General features: G+C 29.9%; 1 pseudogene; it reads right to left on the bottom strand.

Moving 5' to 3' along the window:
• Positions 1-3,370: 3,370 nt before the first annotated feature.
• Positions 3,371-4,211, bottom strand: LOC120181454 (annotated as a pseudogene).
• Between the last annotated feature and the right edge of the window lie 5,296 nt (positions 4,212-9,507).

Below are 9,507 nucleotides of genomic sequence, written 5' to 3'. Positions count from 1 at the left end.
GATTTTTTGTTGAATGAATCCTATCTCAAATTAAATTAAAATGGTAAATATTTTATGTATACCTCGTCTACTAATTTATTTATTTGTTTAAAAAAGCCACTCTGATTTGAAATTATACTTAAAAAAGAATAAGAAGTAAACGATGATCAAAATAAAAGAGGCAAATATAATACATACTACATTAAAAGCAAGCAGACTAAACGAAATCGTTGAAGAGAAATGAACCTGCTTAATTTCTGGAAAAAGAATCCAATCGAAAATCCAGTTGATCTAGCAAATCAGCTAAGAAGAAGAAGAAATCAAGACAAATTAAAACGCAAAAACGGTAATATTTCGGATCAGAAATATATATATATACATATATACGTTTCATGATTAAACATCAAAAACTATTAATGAAAATTTCAAAAGCCTCGATCTTCAATTTCTGCAAATAGAGTGTTGAACACCGACCTGATCATTATAGCTATATCGGGGATTTCCGTTTTCGACGATTCATAAAGCGATCCGATTCTCATTTCCCATCTCATCTAATGAATCTTCTGTGTATCATCATGATGAATTTCGAGAGGAGAAAACAAGAACGGCAGTTGAAAGAGGAATTGGAATTCTATGAGGATAAAAATGTCGGTTAAACGTATATTTGTGATTAATATAGAGTAGAAGCTTAAACGCATGGTTTTATGGCGGGAACTTGATTTTCCCGCTCAGATATTTTTTTTACATGTAATTGATATAAAATTAGTGAAAAAAATAGATGTGGAGAGAGAGAAAAATTAAGGTTGTGCGGATGAAGTCTAATTATTTAGGTAATTAGAGATTTTTTAATACTACTAGATGAAGTCATTGATTCATAATTTACTATACTCTAAAGATTTTCAATAATTTGATAATGAATATTTAAATATTTTACAGTTGTTGATATTCGAATTCGTAATATTTAAAGATAACAACTATCATTTTAATCATTAAAATCGTTCGTGCAATTGATTGTATATATTTATGTGTATGCAAGTGATTGTCTTGCATTTTGCATGTTTCGGGTATTTACAGTGAAAAAATATCTAAATTACGATAGGTCGCCTCTAATTTTATAATTTTTATATGGTGCCAACTAAAGATGAATTGAGGGGTGGGTGAGTAAGGTCGTGCCTTAAAAGTTTTACGTACATATTTTAAATATATTTTTTGTATTTTATTAAAATTATGTTATCGTTCCTTAAAATTACGTAGTTATATCTCTCCTTAAAAAAATTAAGTTCACTCGATATAAATTTACGTGTCTATCTCTAACCAAATTAACAGGTAAAATGGTTGTGCTTTAGTATTTGGATAAATTATGTGTTTAGTACTTAAACTATCAGTGTTTGTCTATTTTAGTACTTAAACTTTTAATTTTTTCAAAATCACACCTAACATTTTAGTTATTTTTTTCATTTTGATATCTTGTCGATAAAAACTTAATTACACTATATTTTTATAGGTAAATACATCATCCATCACTCAACTATCTTCTAACTCCTATTTTGGTACTAAAGTTCGAAAATTTTCAATTTAACTACTCAACTTCTAAATTGATCCTATTTTAATCACTCTAATTTATTTTATTAATAATTTATGTGACATGATATTTTTATAATTATTTTATTAATATATAATTAAAATAGAAAGTTAGAGTGATTAAATTAGGAATGATTTGAAAATTAAATAATTAAATTAAAAAAATTAAACTTTAGTTACCAAAATAAAAGTGAGAAAATAGTTGAAGATGAATGATGTAATTTACCCATAAAAAATGTGTCACATGCAAATCATCCATTAAATTTTTAACAACTAGGTACTAAAACGAAATAAAAATTAAAAGTTAGATATATTTTTTAAAATTTAAGTATTAAAATAAACCGAAACTAATAAATTATATACTATAAATTTAGATGCCAACATTACACTCGAAACATGGAGAGCGAATTCAGGACCGCCATGTAAGCCATGGCCCGAGTTGTGGCTCCAAAACGAGGTCTCTCAAACCTTGAAAACTATTAACCCTAGGCTTGAATCATTCGTACCCATGTAAAATGGGATCATGGGTGCCTATTGATCACGTCAATATCACAAAAAGGAAAAACAACCGGCCAACTTCCGGTTGGACCGGCTTTAATTATAGACGAACATAGAAGACTTTTATGGTAGGGTTTGAAGCAACCAAAGGTACCGTGATTAATAAGTCAAATGGAGCAGTTAGGGCAGGAAAACTGAAAAGACATGCATCCTTTAAATTATAACACCATTTATTTGCGAACTAGTGAAACAGGTTAAGCAACCGAGTGGGAAGAAATAATGGGTTATGGTTCAGATTCTAATATATGTTTTAGTGGGATTTGTTGAATATTGATTTATTAAATCTTGTGACTATTAAAAGTTATAAAATGATTTTCTAATTATAGGAAATTGCTTTGTTTATTACTTTGACTATTAAAAGTTATAAAATAGTCATCCGACTATTAATTATATTTCAAACTCTTCCTTTTTCGTTAAAAATTTGTCGGGAGTATGGATTGTACATTAACCTGCAGACCGAGATATAATAAAATCTAATCTCATAATCTCAAATATCTATCATATCTCAGTCATCATGTTAACGTCCCGCTCAGGTAATCGTTAATTTTTCAATGGAAAAAGATGAGTTTGGAACATAATGAATAGTCGAGTGACTATTTTGTAACTTTTAATAGTCGAGGGACTCAACAAAGCAACTTCCTATAATCGATGGATCATTTTATAACTTTTAATAGTTAAATGACTCAATAAAGTAACATCTTATAGTCAGGAGACTGTATATGTACTTTACACTAAAGGCAAATATTAGTTTCATTATTCAATATTAATTATTTTATATGTTAGAGACGGATATAAAATTTTATGTTTAAGAATTAATTATAAAATTTTAAGAAAAAATTAAAACATCAATAGAAAATATAAAAATATCTTTATTATTTAAAATTTTAAATATTTTAGGAAACGGTGACTCCCCCGACCTCTCTTGATCTATCCTTGATTACATGTCGTATCATATCATCCTTTAATAGCGATGGACTCGGGAGACATATTAGAAGATAAACTAAATATAAAGAGTATATTGAATATTTTAAAAGTATAGATACTACTTTAACTTTTTACCAAAATAGAGGGGCATCAGTGTTATCAATCCTTCAAAATTTCAAATATATCATTCATAATAAAAGGTTTTTTACATTTTGTAGTGAAGTCGGTAAAATAATGAAATTGAATATAATTACTTATAAAATTATGATGACCAAAATTTTTAAATTGTTAATTATTAAATTAATAAAAACACTTATCATAATTATTAAACAAACGTTATGTTCTAATCTATTAATTTCTTCAATGTCTATTAGTTTATGGACATTTCTAATCTAAATTTGTAAGGAGTTTGCTAAAGTTCTTACATTTGTTTTCTCTTCATAGCTTGTTTACTGTTATGCATCCAAACTTTGAAAACCCGTCTCTGGACTCCCACTTCACCACAAAATTGCTGCACTTCCGGTTCATCTTGTTTCTGGATTCTCCAACCCAACTTATCGGCGAATTCCCTCATCTTGTCCTTTTGATCTTCACTGAACTTTGTTCTAAACCTCTTCATTGGTGGCTGTAAATGCGATGAATCTCGACCTCCGGCAAACACATTCAGATCTTCACTCGATGAGACGCCGAAGTTCGTCGTTACAGGCGGTGCAATCGGAAAACGAGGAGTGGTACTGTTAGATAATCCAGGGGGACATCTTTGTTGACGAAGAGGTATTGGTCTCCTCGTGTTGTTTTGTAGTAGTAGGGGAAAGCACCGCCGTCGATTCTTTTCTATGAAAATTCCTATGGCATTCACAGGCTGCACATTTCAAGACCTCTCCGGCGCCATCTTCCCCGCTCGGCATGAACTCCCCGCATCCGTCGACGACGTAGCCGCCCATGTTGGCCGCGTGGTTCTTCAAACATTCTCTATATCTGATCGGAGGACCATCTTCTGTTGGACGCTGTGGAACCGGATCTGGGTCTTGTCCCGGATTGTCTATTTGATGCTGTGGGTTCGGTTCAGTGTGGTGATCATCTAGGGTTCTTGGTTCAGTGTTGAGTTTACTATTATAACTGAAAGAGCTTAGCATCCCCATTTCCTTAAATCGCCCTCCCGGTTCCATAAAACCAATGATTTCTAATGGGGGAGGAAAAAAACCTTGAAATCTTGATCTCAAAGAAGTTACCTTTGACAGATTAATCTTTTCAACCCTAATTCACCATCATAAACAATTGTAAGCATGAAACTACATGTTCTACAATGAGCTTACCTTCGAATGTAAAACTGTTGCATGAGGAACAAGCAGATGAGAGAAAGCTTGTTTTTTAAAGGCAAAACAGTAAGTTTGAGCCTTAAAAACTGGTTAATTAAATCTGTAAAAGGCTAGGAGAAGAGATTAAAAGAAAGAAGGAAATATAAGAGATTTTGTTTCCTACCCACCAATCAAAGCCCATAAATCCATATAAACAAAGAAACAGGTGTGTGGGTTGTTTTTGCACTGAAAAAAAACCCAGTGATTAGCATTAACGACTGGTGCCACTGAGGGAGCTAGCTACGTACTCTTACAGAACAACCGACAAGGCCATGTTAGTTCCTCTCAGAACTTGCGCAACCGGTCCAGCTCCTAATTATTGCCTGCAATGAATAATCTAAAGCAAAATCTTTGATTATAGTATGTGTTGGCTGTAGGCTTGTTTGCCTGGAATCTTCCTGCAACCTCAAGAACACAGGCACAAAGCAAAGAAAACTTTAGAATAATTAGAGAATCTCTTAAACAAAAGGAGTTTTAAGCTAGAGAAAGAAGATGATCATGGAAAGAAAGAGAGCAGGACCCCCCACGGGCTTTTTCTTGTGCGGGAATTAAAGTGCGGGAACGCTGATCCATAGCTAATACTGCACTTTTCCTTTTAGTGTGTGTATGTCAGATTCCCTATGACTATCTATTCATCTCTCTACTTGAAGGCTTTGTTAAATTTAGGCAAAAATCCATCAGATGTCCCTATATTTTTGAAAAAAAATAATATAATCATTATATTATTTTTCTCTCTCAATATGACCTTTTGACCAACATTTTTTTGTTGTTTGACCATTATGATGATGATGAGATAATTCACAATACTGATATAGCGATTTACAGTACCGACGTGACAGTCCACGGTGGCTGATAACATGATAGATAAACTAAATTGGTAACTTAAACATGACAAATGGACCGTTAAGTCAGTATCATGGATCGTCATAACAACACCGTAATGGTCAAACGATGAAAAACGTTGGTCAAAGGCCCACATTGAGTTTGTTTTATGAGTTGGAGGGTTACAATAATAAAAAAATAATACGATTGTCATATTGGTTTTTTTAAAAAGTACAGTGACCTCGTTTGTCTTTTAATCTTAAATTTATTAAATTTAAATCTATATACTATATTAAAATATTAATGAATATTGAGTTAATTGAATCAATCTATATTAACATTCATCTTTTCTTTCCTTTTTTCCTATTGGTTTCATTGTTCAAACCATCATTTTTAATATGAAAATGACGCGAAAGATATTGAAATTTCTTGAACCGCATGGGTATCGAAGCACTACATGAATGGAAAATGGTGAGATATGTCGTGAGGCAGGGGTCAACTCACCACTCGATTTAGCAGAAGAGCATGAGCACTAGCCTAGCTACCTCGTCTAAGTTTCCGAAAGCGTAAATTTGTAGGGCAGGCTTATCTTCCAAGAAAACGTGCTATTTCATATAAATGCAAACAAAGTGAAATGGAGCGGTCCATTTCATTAATGCTCATCATGACTTCAACCTATTTTTTTATAAGTTTATAACGTAAATAAGTAGTTAAAGTATATAATATATTTTATTTAAATATTTAAAGTATTTTTTTATAAAATTAAATATTTAAAGTTATCTTTTTAATCAAAATAAATACTTAAAGTATTTTATATCAAAATAGATACCTAAACTATTTTAATATTTTCATCTAAGTTTTAAAAATGTTGGCATGTAGTGTTAATTAAAAATTACTTTTGGTACTTGGATTAAAAAATTGAATAGTTCATGTACATATTATGACCAAAAAATACTTTAAGTATCTATTTTGATCAAAGAGATAATTTTCAATATTTATTTTAACAAAAAATACTTTAAATATTTTAAAAAATAATATACTTTAATTATATATTTGTTATAAATGTTCTTTTTAATAGAGATACTTGCGGAAACAAAAAAAATCAGACCAATCATAATATATGTTAGAAATAAAAATGGCATATGGATAAGATCTTTCTATTCTTGTTCTAGTATTTCGTTTCATTATTTTATTTATTTTGCTCAATATATATATATATATTTATCATAGTGGTAAAGGAAATATTATTATTTTTAATATTTTGAATTTAAACAGTTGTGTCTACAAAATGTATATGTATTATCGATGACTAAAAAAATTACCAACATATAGTATATTATAATTACTCCCGACTAATCAATACATATATTTATAGTTATTGTATACATCCACTTGAAACACATACTTTTATCTTGTATTTATATTTAATATTGTGTGTATTAAGTTATCGTTGATTTAACATTAAATTATCTTAGTGGTTAAAATAATTATTGTTATTTCTAGAAGTTCCAGGTTAGAGTACCAACGATTGCATAACATGAGTGATTGAAAGTTTATTGTCAAAATGGTTGTGAGTATTTAGAATGTATATTACTTTATAATCACCTTAGCTTAATAATAAAATTATAATTTATATTTTTTAGTAAATTGTAAAAGAGTATATTAATTTTATTATAACCATTTTAGAGTTTAATCGTTGAAAATCATTTTTGTTAAAAATGATATTTGTATTTTTTATAACCACCGATATTCGATATATTAATCGACTAATATAGATCGGGTACTACAGAGGCAAGGGTGACCCTCCAACTTAGTTTGCTTCATTCGCAAAATGATATTTGTATTGATACTCTACAAAATTAGTTTAAAATATTTTTATTTTTTACCAACATTTATAAATTTCTTATTTTATTTTTTGGCCACCTTGAAAATATATGTTTATTGTCAAATCACCAATTTAATGATTGACATTTATGTGGAATTTTCACTTAATTAGATTAAGATATTTTGAATTATTGATTATTATCTTGTTTAAGTAAAATAAATAAATAAATATAATGAAATAAATAAATATAATGATTGACTATTTTATTGTGTTGTATACCTATTGTCTTAAGAGTAATTTTATTTGAACAAAATAATTTCAAAAATTAGATATTATATTTAATATTAATATAACCTTTTAAAATTTGTATACCAAAAATAAGAAAATAAAATCCTTAATAATGTTACTCTTTTCTCGCAATCAAAGAATGCGGGACTTTAACTAGAGTAAAAATTGTAAAAAAAAAAATCATCAAAATCTTAATATTGAGCACGAATTACGAAGTATTCACGGTAAAAGAATTGTTTCCTTTAAAATATGAGTTCGAACATTATAAATATAAGAGGAATGAACGTTCAATGTCGTTGAAAATTATTTTAAACATATATTGTATTATACTTATCCTATATTAATAAAAAATATTAATATTGAATTATAAGCCAAAAAAATATACGTGTTAAAAACATGTATTAATAAACATTATATATTGAATCGAACAATAAAATTGATGCAGGCGTATATGAATTTTATCTTTTGTCATTCAATATGGATAAAAATAAATCTTAATATATAATTTGTATCTCACAAATGTGAGATACGGTCAGCTTATTTACATTATACTATTTTACAAACAAAAATGACATATCAAAATGATTGTAATATAGAGTTATTATTAATGTCACGTATCTGTTATGGTTATTCTTGTAACAACTTAATCTAATTCGACCCCAAGATCGATATTACGATATCTCATGAGATCACCGAAGTGGTTAACTCAATTAAAAAAAACAATCGTAAATTGTTATGTAAAAAGTCATCCATGTCAATATAACATAAAAAGTAATAAAAGTGAGTTTACAATACAAGGGAGTTCCTAAAAAACCAAAATAAGACAATACCGAGTTTAATATAAAAACAGAGTTGCGAGTAAATATAAAAGGTCTATAATAGTATATGTCCTCTAATACAAATCAAGATGTACTCTGAAGTTTCTATCGAGCTGGAATATTTGATGAGATAACGCTCCACGGACGATCTCCTAAGAACATTCATACAAAAACACATTTTGAATGCTGAGTTTACGAGATTAGTGTCACACTAATAATTATATTATACTACATGCATTCACTAAATGAGCATGCTAGTGACACAAGTATGAAGACATATGATGCTAATATGACATGCTGAGGTAGACATCATGGTGTAGATGAGGGTTCTGCATCTCAGAGTGCACACTCTTCTAGCCTTCCTAGGATACCCTTGGGTATCTAAGGTGAGATATAAAATTGCATCGAAAACATACATCCGACTAACTTACTTCGTCGTGTCTTGGGGCATTTGCACCTAACTAGAAATTGAAGTGTCTTGGCATTGATTAGGATATATTCGAGTTGTACGGTAGTTATTTGCTAAAGTGACTCGGGTGTCATGAATGTTTCTAGAGCATCAGACAAGTGTAATTTTATGTCATCCTAGCTGTTATTATTTCTAATTGTTCTGCGATTATTATTATTCTCACTTGCAGTTTTATTTCATGGTATTATAGCATTATTGGGTCCCTCAAATCTGCCCCTTAAAACCTTTGGGTTTCTTACCCAAAACTATTTGTGGGTACCGATACTGAACCCATTTAGTATTGATACTAAACTCTAGGTATATATATCGACTGACTATCGAGAGTTTAAATGGAAGGGGCAATATCGATACTTTTGGTTTGTGGTATTCGATATTATCCTAAGTATCGATACTAAATTTAGCTTCGATGTTTTGAAAAATGTTTTAGTATCAATACTCCTATTAGGAGTATCGATATTCTTGCCCTCGTATCGATACTCTCATAAGTACCTATACTAAAATTATCTACTGGAATATGCTAAATGAACTTGGTATCAATACCTTACCTACAATATTGATACCCATTGTATGAGTATCGATACTTCTAGCCAAAAGTCTCCTTATTTTAACTAGCCGATGAACAATATCTGCACTATTATTCTAGTATCGGCACTCAAACCAAAAAATGTTATGTTTTGGGCACAAAAAAACCTCTCCAACACTTCCACAAATCATATTAAGGTTCCCAAATGTTATTAAAGTTTTATTTATGGAAGTAGGGGTTGAAATAGGTCCATAAACATGCTGAAAAACAACAAATGTTGAATCTACCATGAAATGCTTCATAGCACATGCAACCTAACAAAACACACCTAATGGTCTACATGTGGTAAAGTTGAGTTAGAA

This window comes from Hibiscus syriacus, unplaced genomic scaffold (genome assembly GCF_006381635.1).
Source record: "Hibiscus syriacus cultivar Baekdansim isolate YM2019G1 unplaced genomic scaffold, ASM638163v2 tig00112523_pilon, whole genome shotgun sequence".
NCBI lineage: Eukaryota > Viridiplantae > Streptophyta > Magnoliopsida > Malvales > Malvaceae > Hibiscus > Hibiscus syriacus.
This window is presented reverse-complemented; position numbering and strand designations above follow the sequence as displayed.